Source organism: Pseudophryne corroboree, chromosome 4, assembly GCF_028390025.1.
Source record: "Pseudophryne corroboree isolate aPseCor3 chromosome 4, aPseCor3.hap2, whole genome shotgun sequence".
In the NCBI taxonomy this organism is placed as follows: domain Eukaryota; kingdom Metazoa; phylum Chordata; class Amphibia; order Anura; family Myobatrachidae; genus Pseudophryne; species Pseudophryne corroboree.
This window is the reverse complement of record NC_086447.1, coordinates 201,956,249-201,973,416: the sequence shown is the minus strand read 5'-3', so window position 1 is coordinate 201,973,416 and position 17,168 is coordinate 201,956,249. Positions and strand designations below refer to the sequence as shown.

Below are 17,168 nucleotides of genomic sequence, written 5' to 3'. Positions count from 1 at the left end.
ACTCTCTCATTCACTACTCTTGGGATATTACTGTCATATTTCACTGGTCACGCCCAATCTCGCCTGATCTTGGAAGCTAAGCAGTGAGAGCTCCATTAGTACCTAGAAGGGAGACCACTAGGGAATATTGGGTGCAGTAATATAACACTCCCATATCTGTGTGGACAGCATAAGTGGTGGAGTAACATTTGACCCCCACCTTCTTCATTCATATTTCTTTTTTATGACAAGCTATTTGACAGAGATTTGTATACAACATATACATTTGATGGTCATAACTATTTAAATGGCCAATTAATCCTTACCAGGAGATACTAGCACAGTTGACATTCAAAAATTGACTAAATGTTAGTCTTATTTTTCTCATTATATGCCACTGTGTTACATATTTGAATCTTCAGTCATTTGTAATCTTGAATTTGTGATATTTTCACCTTGGTGCCACTAACACCTAAAATGTTTGGAGAATATATTACTCCTAGTTTTTGATTTTCTAGAATCTGCAATTTGTCTTCCCAAATTTGGGTTATAGATTCATGATATCATATGAGGAAGGCTTAACCCATAACCTCCCTCAGTGTACTATATGTGTGTCTGTTTGTGTATTTCAAATTTTAATGCATACTAATTAAAAGTTAAGTTTTATTTTAAAGAGTGCCCCAACACAGAGTCTTTCTTTTCCTTTTGAAACCTCTATATGCATTACTGACTCTGGGTGCACCACCAACCAAACTAATTCCTTGGATACCTATTTCAGGCATCTCTCATGTACATGCACTGTTGGTCTACAAGGGACAAACTTTACAAGAGCCCATTATGAAGATTATCCTAACTAGTCCTGTGCGGCACCAAATTTAATCCTTTCCAAAAATGAGTGTAATAAGGAGACAATAAAAGATGCTGCATGTGCAAGAATAATGCAGAGAAATCAGAACAGGTGTGAAAGAGGATAGAAGGAGAGTGGAGGGAAGAGTGGAAGGTGGACAAGGCCATGGTGAGGTGGTAGGTGACGTACAGATGACGTACAGAACCAGAGTTTAGAAGAAGTTTAGGAGAGAAAGGCAGATAAACATCACAGTAAGTTGCCTGTTGTCCCCAGTACTAAATAAATTACTTGGTAAAGTTATTAATGATTGCCGTCATGTATTCCATGTGATATGAGCACTGTAATTGATTAATTGCAGCCGTCATAAAAAGGGAAGTTTGAGATTTCCGGTCAGCTGTTAGTTGACAGGTGGCAGCTAGTATTATGTGGCGAATACGTTTGGATTGGTGCTTTGTTGTGTCTGGGTGGGGGCCAGGGGCAACAAATAGTATTTAGAAAATAAAGGAAGATATTGAAATGATAGTATTAGGTTTCTCAAGGCTGACCAATATCCAGTTAGTTTCGGATAAACTAGGGTGACCATAATATCCCTTTAATCTGGGACACATATGATTTACACAGGTTCTGTGGCTGGCTAAAACTAGGTGAAATTCAGGCTAGAGTTTAGCCAGCCACAGAACCTGTGTAAATCATAGGTGTCCCAGATTAAAGGGATATTATGGCCACCCTAGATAAGCCCACCAGATATGTAAGAAGGTGCTGGAAGTCGGGCATTTTACATCTGTGTGAGACGTCAGGAACCATTTGGCTCCCTGATCTCCTCTCTGTCAATACATTCACCATCATTCAATGCTCATAATTATTTGTGAGGATTATCAGGCATCTCAACATACAGGGTAGAAACAAGCCCAAGAGAGGAAGTTTGTCTTGTACAGATGGAATCAAAAGTAATGAGGGATCTGATCAGGGGCATAGCCAGAAGTTTTTGGGGCCCATAGCAACATTTTGAAAGGGCCCCCATCCAATGCTTCTAGAGAGATAGAGACAACTCTCTCTGCAGCGGTTGTTTATTTTATGCCTATAGTAGTGCCTTAGTTAATCTTATGTCCCATAGTAGTCCTCTCAATTCACTTAATTCCACATTACAGTGCCCCTAGTTCATATTATGGCACATTGCCATACCACAGTTAATATTATACCACACTGTAATGCCCTCAGTTCATACTGTGCACCATTACAGTACCCCCAGTTCATACTGTGCACCATTACAGTACCCCCAGTTCATACTGAGCACCATTACAGTACCCCCAGTTCATACTGTGCAACATTACAGTACCCCCAGTTCATACTGTGCAACATTACAGTACCCCCAGTTCATACTGTGCAACATTACAGTACCCCCAGTTCATACGGTGCAACATTACAGTACCCCCAGTTCATACTGTGCAACATTACAGTACCCCCAGTTCATACTGTGCAACATTACAGTACCCCCAGTTCATACTGTGCAACATTACAGTACCCCCAGTTCAAATTATGCAACATTACAGTACCCCCAGTTCATCTAATGTCCCATTATAGTGTCTCCAGTTCATATTGTGCCTATTATAGTGTCCCAGTTCATATTATGGGGAGGGGATCCGGTCAGGATCCCAGTAGTCGGGATCTCGGCTGTCAAAAGACTGACTCCGGAATCCCGACACTGATTTGAATGCCGGCTCCAGCATACCGAATAGAATCACAATGCCGGCGCCGTCATTCCAGCAGCCGGTATCCCGATCGAGTCATTGCCTGACCGCCCAAGAGGAAAGCCGCGCGGGGGAGGGTTAGGCTGCGGGAAAGGGTTTAGGTTTAGCCTGTGGGCAAGGGTGGTTAGGGATAGGCACCCCTGGCGGGGAGTGTTAGGTTTAGGATGTGGGTTATGGTTAGGCACCACCAAAGAGGATTAGGATAAGGCTGCAGGAGGGAGGAGGGTTAGGGTTAGGCTTCCGTAGGGAGGGTTAGGGGGTGAGGGGTAGCTTGTTTCCCGATCCTGTCTGGTTTCTAAACAGCGGGATGCAGCTCTCGTGATTCTGACCGCTGACATTCCGCCCATCGGTATTTCAGCCTTAACCCATGGGGCGATGCATCAAAACTTCAAAAGAGATAAAGTAGGGAAGTTGTCCATAGCAACCAGTGACATTCTAGCTATTATTTATCATAGTCTATAACATGACAGAAGCTAGGGAGCCAACCAGCTGGAAATTCAACTTTATGTGGAGATCTCAGAGCTCAGTCCACACTCCAGCTCTAATCATAGAGGCTGTAATCAGTGAGAAGCCTGCTCACAGCTGTGCCTGCTAGGGTGAAACAGGAGTGTGAGAGATGGATCATATCACTGTGGAGTTGAGAGGGAGAGGCCAAGACCACCATTTATAGAAGTGCAGAGTCGTCCGTTATAGCCTGGACAATGGGACGGACCTAATTTTTAGGCATGCAATTCCAGGAACTTGGTAAATAACTATGACCTGGGTGCAGGGTAGCCAAGTCTTAAAGATGGGCCCCTGTGCCTCTGGGTCGCATTGCAACGGTATCCCCTACATCCACTATGTTTCTGTTCAATTATCTGGATTTTTGGAGAATGTAAAAATTCCTGATCTGTTAAAATTGGTAGAACTGTTTACGTGAGGAATTCAGAGATTCTGGGCGGGATGTACTAATGTACATCGCCGCCCATCGCCGCCCTGCGCCACGATGCTGATCGCATATGTACTTACATATGCGATCAGCATTGCGGAGGACAGCTCTTCCGATAAGAGCTGTCCTCCGCGATGCACAACGGCAGCCTGACTTCTGGGATTCGGCCCCAGGAGTCAGACTGTGCATGTGCAGGGTGATGGGGGGTGGCCGCAAGGCATGCTGGGAGGGATCCGATCGGATCCCTCACACAGCGCCACGGAGAGAAGCCCATAGGCTTCTATGGACTATCGCCAGCTAAAGCTGGCGAACCCCGCCGCGGCGCTGACCTGCCGGCCGGGGGATGGTACATCAGGAAAATGCGGTAAACAGAGGTTTACCGCATTTTCCCCTTAGTACATCCCGCCCTCTGAGAGTTATGAAAATCGGCAAAAGATGATTGAGAAACCCGATATCTCCAGTCAGTCCAGATAGGGAAAATGAGGGCTGGGGTAAAAAAAGGGTTACCAAAATAGGAATTAGTATGGAAGAGAATAAGCGAACCATAGAAGGGAGGAGAATGAAGACACCTGAATGCTCTCTGCCTCTACATAGGCCCACATTTTAGAGAAAGGAACCACATTCTGTTGGACACAATGGGCGAGCTGTGCCACTGGCAATATATTTTGAAGTTGGTAATCTCAGGCCACCACCACTGGGAGATCTTTGCAGGATCTTAAGGGCATTGTTCTCCCAAATAAATCAAGAGGTAATACTTTGAATAAATTTGTACTTTTCGGGGGATCTTGAACCGGAAGGGCTTGAAAGAAATCTAGCAATCTCTGAAGGATTTTTATTTTGATGGTGTTTACTTGTCCAATCTAAAAGATTCATTCTGTGTTCTAAGACAATATATCGTTTTTTATATTGGATAAAAGATGGGGATAATGGTGCATTTGACATCAGGGAGTTTATTTAATAATAGTCGGGTTCCAAGCGTGATTGTGCCCAAAATTTAAAAGGACAATGCTTTTACTTGTTTTGCTAGTAAAAGCATTAGCCTTTTAAATTTTAGGTATAAACTAGATCGAAAGCACTGGGTTTTAGAACCTGACGCTTAGTAAGTAAACCTCCAGGGGTGAGAAAGATAAAGGGGTATATGCAATTAGCGGCGAATCGCGGCAAATTATCGCCGTTTTTTAATTCGACACAATTCGACAGGTGAATTCCGGCAGGTGGCTTCCGGAATTCACCATATTCAATGAAAAACGGATTCGACAGTCCCGCGGGCGAAAAACGGCCGATTTGCCGGATTTTGCTGTGATTTAAAAAAACGGGGGAAAATGGGAAAAACCCGGAAAAAAATGGCGTGGGGTCCCCCCTCCAAAGCATAACCAGCCTCGGGCTCTTCGAGCTGGTCCTGGTTCTAAAAATGCAGGCTCTGCACCTGGTGCTGGTGCAAAAAATACGCGGGACAAAAAGAGTAGGGGTCCCCCGTATTTTTTACACCAGCATCGGGCTCCACTAGCTGGACAGATAATGCCACAGTCGGGGGTCACTTTTATACAGTGCCCTGCGGCCGTGGCATTAAATATCCAACTAGTCACCCCTGGCCGGGGTACCCTGGGGGAGTGGGGACCCCTTCAATCAAGGGGTCCCCCCCCCAGCCACCCAAGGGCCAGGGGTGAAGCCCGAGGCTGTCCCCCCATCCATGGGCTGCGGATGGGAGGCTGATAGCCTTGAGTAAAATGACAGAATATTGTTTTTTCCAATAGTACTACAAGTCCCAGCAAGCCTCCCCCGCAAGCTGGTACTTGGAGAACCACAAGTACCAGCATGCGGGAGAAAAACGGGCCCGCTGGTACCTGTAGTAATACTGGAAAAAAAATACCCAAATAAAAACAGGACACACACACCGTGACAAGTACAACTTTATTACACACTGCCGACACACACATACTTACCTATGTTGACACGCCCACTGCCACAGTCTCCGACGATCCGAGGGTACCTGTGAAAAAAATTATACTCACCTGCCAGTGTCCAGAGATAAATCCACGTCCAGAGATAAAATCCTCGTACTTGGCAAAATAAAAACATGCACACCCGTACCAACGGACTGAAAGGGGTCCCATGTTGACACATGGGACCCCTTTCCACGAATGCCGGGACCCCACGTGACTCCTGTCACTGAGGTCCCTTCAGCCAATCAGGAAGCGCTACTTCGTGGCGCTCACCTGATTGGCTGTCTCGCGTCTGAGGTCAGACAGCGCATCGCAAAGCCTCTCCATTACTTTCAATGGTGGGAACTTTGCCGTCAGCGGTGGGGTTACCCGCGGTCAGCCGCTGACTGCGGGTGACCCCACCACTAGCCGCAAAGTTCCCACCATTGAATATAATGGAGGGAGCTGTGCGATGCGCTGACAGCTCAGACGCGCACAGAGCCAATCAGCAGAGTGCAAGGACGTTGCGCTCGCTGATTGGCTTACGAGACCTTTCAGTGACAGCAGTCACTGGGGGGTCTCTCTGCATTCGGGGAAAGGGGTCCCATGTGTCAACATGGGACCCCTTTCAGTTCGCTGGTCGGGTGTTCGTTTTCTTTTTTTGACAAGTACGTGGATTTATCTCTGGACCATGGTTCAGGTGAGTATAATTATCTTTTATTTTCAGGTACCCGTGGATTCTACTTGGAGAAGAGGACCGACTGCTTCGTGTCAACATAGGTAAGTATGTGTGTGTCGGCAGTGTGTAATAAAGTTGTACTTGTCACGGTGTGTGTCTCCTGTTTTTATTTGGGTATTTTTTTTCCAGTAGTACTACAGGTACCAGCGGGCCCGTTTTTCTCCCGCATGCTGGTACTTGTGGTTCTCCAAGTACCAGCTTGCGGGGGAGGCTTGCTGGGACTTGTAGTACTACTGGAAAAAACAATATTCTGTCATTTTCCTGAAGGCTATCAGCCTCCCATCCGCAGCCCTTGGATGGGGGGGACAGCCTCGGGCTTCACCCCTGGCCCTTGGGTGGCTGGGGGGGGACGACCCCTTGATTGAAGGGGTCCCCACTCCCCCAGGGTACCCCGGCCAGGGGTGACTAGTTGGATATTTAATGCCACGGCCGCAAGGCACTGTATAAAAGTGACCCCCGGCTGTGGCATTATCTGTCCAGCTAGTGGAGCCCGATGCTGGTGTATAAAATACGGGGGACCCCTACTCTTTTTGTCCCCCGTATTTTTTGCACCAGCATCAGGCGCAGAGCCCGGTGCTGGTTTTAAAAATACGGGGGATCCCATGTCAATTTTTCCCCCGCATTTTTAGAACCAGGACCAGCTCGATGAGCCCGAGGCTGGTTATGCTTTGGAGGGGGGACCCCACGCCATTTTTTTCCGGGATTTTAACATTCCATTTAAAAAAAAAAAAAAGTATATATATATTATTTTTAAAAATATATAAATAATACTTGTGCCTCCAAAAAAGACAAACCAAGTACCTAATCCCTTCTAATATAAATGGATATGCTATTATCAATAAAAAAAACACCAAAAAAAACATGTTTTAAATTTTTTTTATTAGTTTCACCCACCAAAGTGTGGCGGATTGAAAATGTCGAATTTACTGTCTAAAAGCACTGTTGTCGAATTTCCAAACTTGAATTGAATACACTTTGGTCGAATTGCAGCACTTGTATCATTGCAGAAAAGTCGAATTTGACAAAAGTCGAATTTCAAAAATTCGAATTTTCAAAGTCCGTTTTTTTGACGGAAAGCACTAAATTGCATTGACGATTTTTTTTGGGGGGCGAAAAATTCCCGAAATTCGACAATTTCGGGAATTCGACCGCAATTGCATATACCCCAAAGTCTCAACCTCTGTATTCTGGGAGTTACCACCAAATGGCATTTTGTATCCAACTTTTCTAATTCCTAGAACATCTAATACATTTCTACTGCACTGTTACATAGCACACTACGATGGTCTCCCATTACGCCCCCTCTCAAAGGAATTGTATTTGCATAATACAGCTGTATTAGTGCTATTAGTTCTGCATGTTTTGGGTGACAATGGAATTAAATGAGCATTATTGGATTTTAATACCTTCTCTATGTTGAATACAAACAAGGCTATTTTTCGGTTAGCAGTTGATTTACCGACGGACAATATACCAAAGGTCATAATCCCGACAGTCAAAATACTGACATTCATTATGCCGACATGTTCAAAATGCCAACATAGTCAGATAACCGACATTTGAAATGCCGACATATCAAAATGCCAACATGCGGTTTTTAATGATTTTTTGCCCCAAAACAGACTTGTTCATACTTTACCATACCAGTGGACCGGGAGGGGGAATATAATAGTGTGCCGAGCGCAGCGAGGCACCGTGCGCGAAGCATGGCGAGCGTATGCTGTACACTTAGACAGTGTCTATCTCGAGCTATGTCGACATTTACATAAAAACAGGAAAACTCATGTCGGCATTTTGACATGTCGACATTTCAAATGTTGGCATTCTGACTATGTCGGCATTTTGAACAGGTCGGCATAATAAATGTCTGTATTTTGACCGTGTCGGTATTTTGACTGTAAGTCAATGTCCGTCGGGGTATCGTGTCCATCTGTAAATCATACTGAACCCTATTTTTCTGTTTGTTTAACACTAAGGGCGGATTTCAAATCTTGCAGCTCCCCTCCCACCCCCATCGCGCCCACCGGCAGTATTCAAATGTTACTGCCGATGGGCACGATATCAGCATCAGCATTTCAGCTCGCCACCCCCTGGGGTGGTGAGCTGAAATGCACGAAAAGTGACCCGTTTGGATACCAAAACCGGACTTTTTGCGATCGCGCCCATGACTTTAGTCGGGTTTAGCTGCTTTACGCGGCTAAACCCGTCTCTTATGGGCGCGATCAGCGTGATAACAGGGGGCCATAGACTATCGCCCCGCGATCTCCCGTCACTTTAGACGGGAGATTGGGGACAATAAAAGATTTGAATCCCGCCCTAATTGTGTTATTTTCTCAGCAGACTGTCTGCTACAGAATGCTGGTTATAAGATTAGAAAGTTAAGAGGGCCAGACAGGCCATTATTCTGTTGCTTGTTACGGGATAAGGGACACAGGATCACTCTGAAATGGGCACACAAGACAGGTAAAGATGATTTAGACCAGTTATTTACAGCAAGTGCGTCAGGACACATTTGTATGTCACAATACCAGGCTGAATGTCTTACAATAACGTATGATCAAAAGGGGAAATGCTATTAATATAAAGTGTAGAACAGCAGTTTGAATGATTTGTAATCTATATTTTAAATGTAGTTTAGATAGATCCAAATCTGAGAAGATGAGCAATGGTCAGGACAAACAGTAACTGCTATTACTTCTATGACCATTTCATTGGACTTTAGAAGACATTTTGCGATTGTGATCCTTGTTTTCACCCCATTGAGTGAACAACAAATACATCTGGGACAAATTGCACATCACATCACCAGCCCCAAGTAGTACGATGATTACTCCCTCACTACTTACATCTCAGCTGTATTATGTTTTGAGAATTGTGGTGCTCTTTGTTACCTGTACTCTATTTTTGTTATTTATTTACTGTAATGTAAGTTGTGTCTCCCTGTACTGTCCTTTCTACGGCGCTGCGTAACACTTGTGGTGCCCTATAAATAAAATGTAATAATAATAATAATAATAATAATTTAGTGCAGGGACCTGTGTGCTGAGAACTATCCCTAGACTTCTGAAGTTCAGTGTGGTCAGAATAAAAGATAAAGCTATGATTCTGATGTCCTATCGCTTAGCATCTCCAGGGAGAAACCTGATGAAAATCTGTACCCCCATCTTCTCCACCCCCAAATTAAGGGGGAGTTTTTGAGCCACAGCTCCGTGGATTAAACATTACTGCACTAATAATATGCCAATGCTTTAACGAGACTGGTACAACTCGTTGCAAGAACCAGGCTTGTACCACAATGCCATCTGCTTGTCATACACGTCTTGGCATAATCTCTGCTTGAGTGCTGTGTCAGTCTTTGGCAGCGTATCACAAGACTACACACTGACAAGGCCCTTGACTGCTTTGTGACCTTGTCCCTAACACCAGAGCTCACTTCATTCTGTCCAGCTGCACCTCTCCGCTCCCCCAGTGGGGCCAGATTCCCACCTTCCCGAGCAGAATTAACGCTCTCTCATAACAGCACTAAATAAACTGTCTGGCTGTTAACAACCCAGTGGGAGCGCAGCCCTCCCCACAAACACTTTCCCAGGGACGTGTGATCTCCGACTCCCATCTCTTCCCCCCATAATTCGCCTCTAGCAGCACAGGAGATGTCAAGACTTCACACTTTCAAACAGAAATGCTTATAGAGTGACACATTTTATTGGGCAACATAAATAATTCTCCATGGATTTGCTTGAACATGAATGTTTTTTATCAGATTGAGAGCTGTCAAGTTAATAATTATTTCCAAACAGTTTTAGTGCCATTTAGCCATTAATTGACCCCCTCTGCTGTCTTTGTATCCTCTGGCACAATAAATTCAGTGTATATGGTCTGTTTTTGTGGCCATATGTTTTAAAGGAAAATATTAACTGTAAATTGCCTCAGGGTGGGTTATGGTGTGCAGTGGCTGAGAAATACAACAACATTTAGAGAAATAGATTATAGGGATATAGTACAGGAGTACAGGGCAGCCATCAGGGGTGGGGACTGTGGGGACTGGTGTCCCAGGCCCTTACAGAGATGGGGCCCACCTCTGGCTCCTACCGCCAATACCAGGAGATCTGCACCAGGCTGTGAAACAACAGCAGGCTGGTACACAGGGAGAACGTCTTAAAACAAGCTTTCCTTGCATATCAGCTCTCTGTGAACCATTCACGTAGGTCCGCAATGCTCCACCTATATGTAACGTCACAATGTATATCACATAGGGGTGGAGCAGTGCTGTAGAATCTTTTTTTGGGCTGGGAGGGGCCCTGTCTATTTTGTCAGTCCCGGGCCCCATAATTTCTAATGTCAGACCTGCAGGTGGAACATGAGTCCTTGATATTATCAGCTATAATTTGGAGTAGAGAACCAAGTGCGGGAGCCTTCAGGAACGAGGGGAAAGCAGACGCGTGGCACCGCTTCCTTGCAGCGACTTCTATATGGTCTTGGCCTTTTAACCCAATGGCCTTTTACATGACAATGCACTCTATCTTCCTCTCTTGCTCTTTATTCTCCTCTATTAAGTATCCCACCAAAGTTTCCTTCCGAGGGTGACACCTGGGTGCGGGCCGCATCCCCTGCACCCACCTTCTGACGCCACTGCACGAGGTCTATCTAAACTTTTCCGCTGTGCTCTCGTGCAGTAGGATGTCCACCTATGCGTAGTTGCGTGGCTGGGTTCCGAACTCAGATGTACAGTTAGCTGTTATTTTAGATCAGTGGTTCTCAATGCCAGTTCTTGAGTACCCCAACAGGTAACATTTCTGGATTTCTTTAATCATGCACATGAGAGTTGATCTATTTTGCTGGTTCAGTAATTATCCCACCTATTTCCACACACAGAAAGCCAGAAAACATGACTTGTTTAAGGTTCTTGAGGACTGTAGATGGACTGTAGATGAATGACACTATTGAAGCATGGTATTGTAGAATGAAGGCATGACACTGTAGAATAATGACACTCCAGAACAGTGGTTCTCAACTTCAGCTCTCAAGTACTCCCAACAGGTCATGTTTTTTGGATATGTTTACTAATGCACAGGCGAAATACTTATTTTGCTGGTAACTATCCCACCTATTTCCACACACAGAAATCCTGAAAACGGGTGCTTTTTGACTGGTGAGGAGACCCCAGCATTGGATAATGTAAGCTATCATGTTAATATCTTCTCATAGCTGGGGCAGGTTCTAATTGGAAACTGTCCCAGCGACTATATACATATATCGATAAAAAGGCCTCCAAAAATCAATCTTTTTGGATGTACTATGTAACGATAAGGTATATTCTTTTTGGGGGCAGCATCACTATTTTAATAAATAGTGGCCTAAGAGCCCGATTATGCATGGATCGCTATTGTGCTGAAATCACTATTTGGCAATTTCAGCACATGTGTGCATGCGCGTACGCTGGTGCACGCATGCACAAAGTCTTAAATTACTTTCTCTTCATAACGCAGTCTAAGACCTGGTGGGGGGCTGTGACGGGCAATTTCGCCGAATTTTGTAGACGACGACACTGTTTTGGAGGCACGGTCTGGACAACGGAGGCATGTCCGGACAGGTTGTGGGGTGGCCGTGGCAGCTGTGTGACGTCACACACACCCGCTGTGAGCCTAAACATGGCAGTTAGCCGTCTACCTTTACAGTTAGGCTGCAAAGGCAGGGGGCTACCCAAATCATACGAGCACTTCGTACAACTACAACTCATGCTGAATTAGGCCCTAAGTCCCTTAATTATATCAGTGGTTCCTTGTGACTAGACAGTCTGCCTACTCATGAAAATTGGTTCGCCCAACAAAATGGCTTCCCCACTGTACGCAGGCTGAAGGTCCACTTTAACTGTTTCTCTTGTGAAGAGCTACCAAGTTTACATTTCTAAATGTTGAAAATCAGTAGTTGAAAGGAGATACAGTATTTGAGCTTAATTTTTATATAATGGTATGTTAGACACCATAGTCCTATCAATCAGTGTGACTGGAGCTTCAAACCATTACTATTGCTATTGAGGACCCTACTCCTCCCACTATCTCTATTTCTGTGACTTTCCATTTCTCCCCCCCCCCACACACACACTTGACATTGCTCCTGTCACATAAATGTCCTGTTCTCAATGATAAGCTCATACAAATGACCAAGTCACTGCCTCAAACAAGATCACAACACTCATCTATTCTGATCGTTAATGACTACGCTGTGAACATTTGACATTCTTTTTTTTTCTTTTTTTTATTAAAGTTTGTTGGCAGGCAAAAGCAATACAAGCAATACACATAGACAGCACAAACTCTTGTAGAGTATTACAACAATCGATCAAGGGAAGAAACAATACAACAGAAGAGAGACAAGAGCTTAAACTGGGCAATTTGTATGGCGTAGGACACAGATATAATGTGGTCAAATTACAGCTTCGAGGGGGGAAATGATACCCCTATCCAGGGGCAAGTTAGAATGGAAGACCAGAGTCTAACACTGTTAGAATGTACCAATCAGTATTTTGAAAACATTTCCGTAAGGCCTCTTTTAATGATGGAGATAGAGTACGAATGTATGGGAGCCATGTGTCAAAATATTTCCCTGTCAATTTTTCTTTGTGAAGCGTAGTGTTGGTCCAATCTGAGTGAAATAAGAATGAAATTCTGGGATAGAGTAGTGCAATGGGTACGAAATCTGGGGAGATCCATTTTGAGAGTATAGTTTTTTTTGTTGCTGAGGCCAGGTTGACAAGTGAAGTACGGTTACCTTTAGATAACATTGGAAAGGAAGTCTTAGGGTAAATTCCCCAAAATATTCAGGATTTAGTAATAGTGAATTGAATTTTCAATTCATTCGTAATATATAGTTGAATTGCCTGCCAGGGGGCCTGTACCTTTGGACAGGACCACAAGCAATGGACTATATATGCTTCCGGCAAACCGCATTTAAAACAATTAGAAGTTGGGGCATCCCCAATGAGGAATTTCAGTTGAGGAGTAAAATAAGTCCTGTGCAAAAATTTTTGGTGCATCTCTGTATAGGAGATCAAGACCAATAGTTTATCTAAAGTCATAGTGGCATCTAAAATGGATTTCAAGGAAAGATCTGGGAACTCCGACTTCCATCTCAACAAACCAACATCCTGAGATTCCAGGTTGAGTAAAGGACGTGATTGGGCGTATATAAGAGCAGTGGAGAAGAGACCATTGGGATCATGGCGTAATGCTTTATCTAAAGTGTTGGTCCTATCTTTCTCAGTCAGAGTGTACAGAACTTTTTGTACATAGCTACTCGCTTGTAAAAAGGGAAATAAGGGAATCATCAAGGATAGAAATCGCTCCAGTAACTGTGAGTGTGTGAGCAGGACTAAATCATCCCTACGTAAGAAGTGGTGGACATATTTCAGGCCTCCTTTGTACCGTGTATAAAATATCGGAGAGGTATTATGTGGTTCGAAATTGGGATTACTCCAAAGGGTCAGGAATAAAGAGGTTTGCCACGACAATTTCGATTTGGAGCGCACCGTCCTCCACGCTATACCAGTAGAAGACAACTGGACATTATCTTTTACAATATCAGGCAAGTAGCATGTAGCAAGGAGACCAGATCCAGTTTGGTATAAAGGTTTGTTCTAGTTGTTGGTTTGCATATACACTGCATCCATTAATCCAGTCCAAAGCAACTCTGCAGTTCGCCGCCATTGCATAAGTTCGCAAACACGGCAAATTTAGACCACCCAGGGTCTGTGGTTGTTGTAATTTGAATAGTGAGACCCTTGGCCGTTTACCTGCCCAAATAAATTTGGTCAATGCTCTGTTCGGTTGGGTGAATGTATCTTTAGGCGGGATCAGTGGGAGCATCTGCAATACATATATAAACCGTGGAAAAGTTATCATTATATATAAATGACAACAGCCAGTGTATGTCAAATGGAGGCGAGCCCATTTAGAGAAATCAGTATAAGTCCTGGCAAGAAAGGGGAACGAAGTACCCCAGCCAGCTTTGGCAGAGGGAAAAAAAGCCAAAGCTTCGGTTTTTGAATAGTTAATTTTAAACCCAGACACTAATTCAAAGGAGTTCAAAATGGAGAGCAAATGGGGCAGTGCCGCACGGAGATTACTAAAATAAAGCAAGATGTCATCTGCAAATGCCGAGAATTTGAGTTCCAGATGGTTCAATTTAATTCCATGCTATCTATCTTCCCTTAAAAAATGCAGAAAAAGAGGGTCTAATGCCAAATTGAACAAAAGCGGGGAGAGAGGACATCCTTGCCTGGTGCCACAATGTAATGTAAAATAACGGGTGTTATGGGCATTAACTGTCAAATAAGCTAGTGGTTGGTGGTAAAGGGAGTGAAACACATGTAAAAAGTCCGGGCCAAATTCCTGATATTGAAGAATTCTACTTAAATGTGCCCAGGATACCCTGTCAAAGGCCTTATCTGCGTCACAACAGAGGACTATGTTTCCCGTCTCCCAAGAGTTATGTGTCTTAATCATAGCCGCCAACAATGAGCGGACATTATGAACTGAATGTCTGTTGCAAAGAAAACCTATCTGTGCAGGGTGTAATAATTTAGGTAAAACCAACTGGAGGCAGGAAGCAAGAATTTTAGTAAAAATCTTGAAATCTTGATTCAAGAGGGAAATCGGTCTATACGAAGAGACTAAGGTGGGGTCTTTATTCGGCTTGGGTAGAACAATTATCCTAGCAGTATTAAAATCAAGAGGGACCGACTGACCTGTAAGGATTGAATTATAGAGTCTAGAAAGATGTTCCCGAATGTGTGGGGAGAGTTTGTAGTATGCGGCAGATAGGCCATCTGGACCTGGGGCCTTCCCATTTGGTAAAGATTTGATCACCATCTCCGTCTCTGTATCTGTGATTGGAGAACTAAGAAGGTCTCTATCATCGTCAGAAAGGGTAGGGAGACCTGCCTGAGTTAAGAAGTCCAGACCCTTGATGGGTTAATCATGGGGTGCAGTGTAGAGGGTTTCAAAAAAGTAAAGGAAAGCATCACTAATTGTCTCCGGAGTCTGTGCTAGTGAGCCCTGGCCAGTTTGAATGGACAGGATGTGTTTAGGGGCCGAGGAGGCTTTCACTAAGTTAGCCAACAATTTCCCGGGGCGATTTCCCCATTGGAAATACTTATTAGATTGGAATGATAAGACTCGTTTAGCCTGCTCAGCACAAAGGGTGTCATGGATCGACTTGGCATCCTTGTATAGTAGTCAATTAGATTCAGAAGGAGTAGCTAGCAATTGAGAGTATATTGAGGTAACTGCGTGAGTTGCATGGGATAATCGGGCCTGGAAATATTTTTTTCTTAGTGGTGACATAGGATAATATATGGCCCAGAAGAACCGGTTTGGAACCCTGCCAAAAAGGATTTATATCATCCGTATGGACACTATTATCCTAGACATAGTTAAGAAAGTATTGGGTTAAGTAAAGTTTAAAGTCATCAGAGGGGGCTATGTAGTCTGGGAAGCTCCAGTTATGAGAATATGGACGAGGCGTCGATAGGGTCAGCGTAAGGGTAATGGGGGCATGATCAGATAAGAGAATGTCAGCTATGGTCGAGTCTATAACTCTATGAATTAATGAACCAGAGAGCAACCAATAATCAAAACGAGAGAATACATTATGTGGATGAGAGAAAAAGGTATATTCCCTAGAGTCACGATGTAAGAACCTCCAGGGGTCCATAAGTTGTAATGTGTCTAGCAATAACGATAAGGTGGATGGGGTGGATCTACTGCAGCCAGTCTGCATAGGCCACCTGACACATCGAGGGAAGGGTCAAAGACTATATTTAGATCACCCCCAAAATTAAAGAACCCTCCATCCAACCTTGTAAATTAACAAAGAGGGTAGAAAAAAAGGCCACATTCGGCCCTGTGGTGGCATAAATACATGCTAAGGTAAACCGTTCCTGTTCAGTATCCACCTTCAAAAATAAAAATCTCCCATCAGGATCAATCCATTCATCCTTAATATCGTAATGCAAAGATTTATTAAATAAGAGCAACACTCCTATAGTTTTCATAGTATAAGAGGCACATTTATAATCACCAATCCAATTATCTCGCACTATGTTTGGGTCTGTGAGCCACCAATGCGTCTCTTGTAAAACACCACATTGGGGCAAAATTTATTGAGATGATTTAGAATTTTCTCCCGCTTAATCGGGGTGATCAACCCTTCCACATTCCAAAAGACCATCTTTAGAGAAGTCTTCGATTTGTCCGTGAGGACAGCAGTATCAGAAGACCTCAACATCATCCAACACCCAGTCTGTTGGAACATAGAAGGAGAAGCCATAAGGAAGCGTCTGTCCACCTGTCCCAGCGAGCAGGAGAGGGACCAAAGATAACCAGCAAAGAGAAATACAGAAAGTAAACCAGAAAAACAAGACATATTACAATACGTGTATGTGCAACAATAGCATATAACAAGTGCCACCTGTCCAAATATTTAAACGTTTTTTTTAACCCAAATTGACAGTTCTAAGAACCATCGCAATACAATTGAAATATTATCAAGACTAGTAAAAGAGTGGGGAATGGGTAGAAGAAATAGAGAGGGGAGTGCTCTCTGCTCAGGCATCCACATTATAGCGGGAAAAATACCCTGCAACATTAACAACAGCAAACACAGAAAAAATAAACATAACAAAGTGTCATCCATTGGAAAGGAGAAAAAGGAGATTAAACAAGGCAATACTTATCAGGCCATGATCAGTCAAATGGCATTGTCCATGCGTGAATCAGAGGAGGACAAGGATAAAGAGTGTAAGAAATTGCGGGCAGTATCAGGGGTTTCAAAATAATGTGGTTTGCCGACGTGAAAGATCCTCAGCTTAGCAGGATAGAGGAGAGCAAATTGAATGTCTTTTCAAAAAAGTTCTGTGCAGACTGGAGAGAATTCCCTGCATCATGAAGAAACTTGAAAAGAAAAGTCCTGAAAAAGGAGCAATTTGGAATCCTCATTGTTATGAGCC

General features: G+C 43.9%; 1 protein-coding gene and 1 pseudogene across 6 annotated transcripts in view; both read left to right on the top strand.

The window, feature by feature from the left end:
- Window positions 1–17,168, top strand: part of CROCC2 (ciliary rootlet coiled-coil, rootletin family member 2) — a 468,757-nt gene that overhangs the window by 99,349 nt on the left and 352,240 nt on the right. The gene's annotated exons all lie outside the window — the stretch shown is intronic.
- LOC134912845 (5S ribosomal RNA) lies at window positions 26–143 on the top strand (annotated as a pseudogene).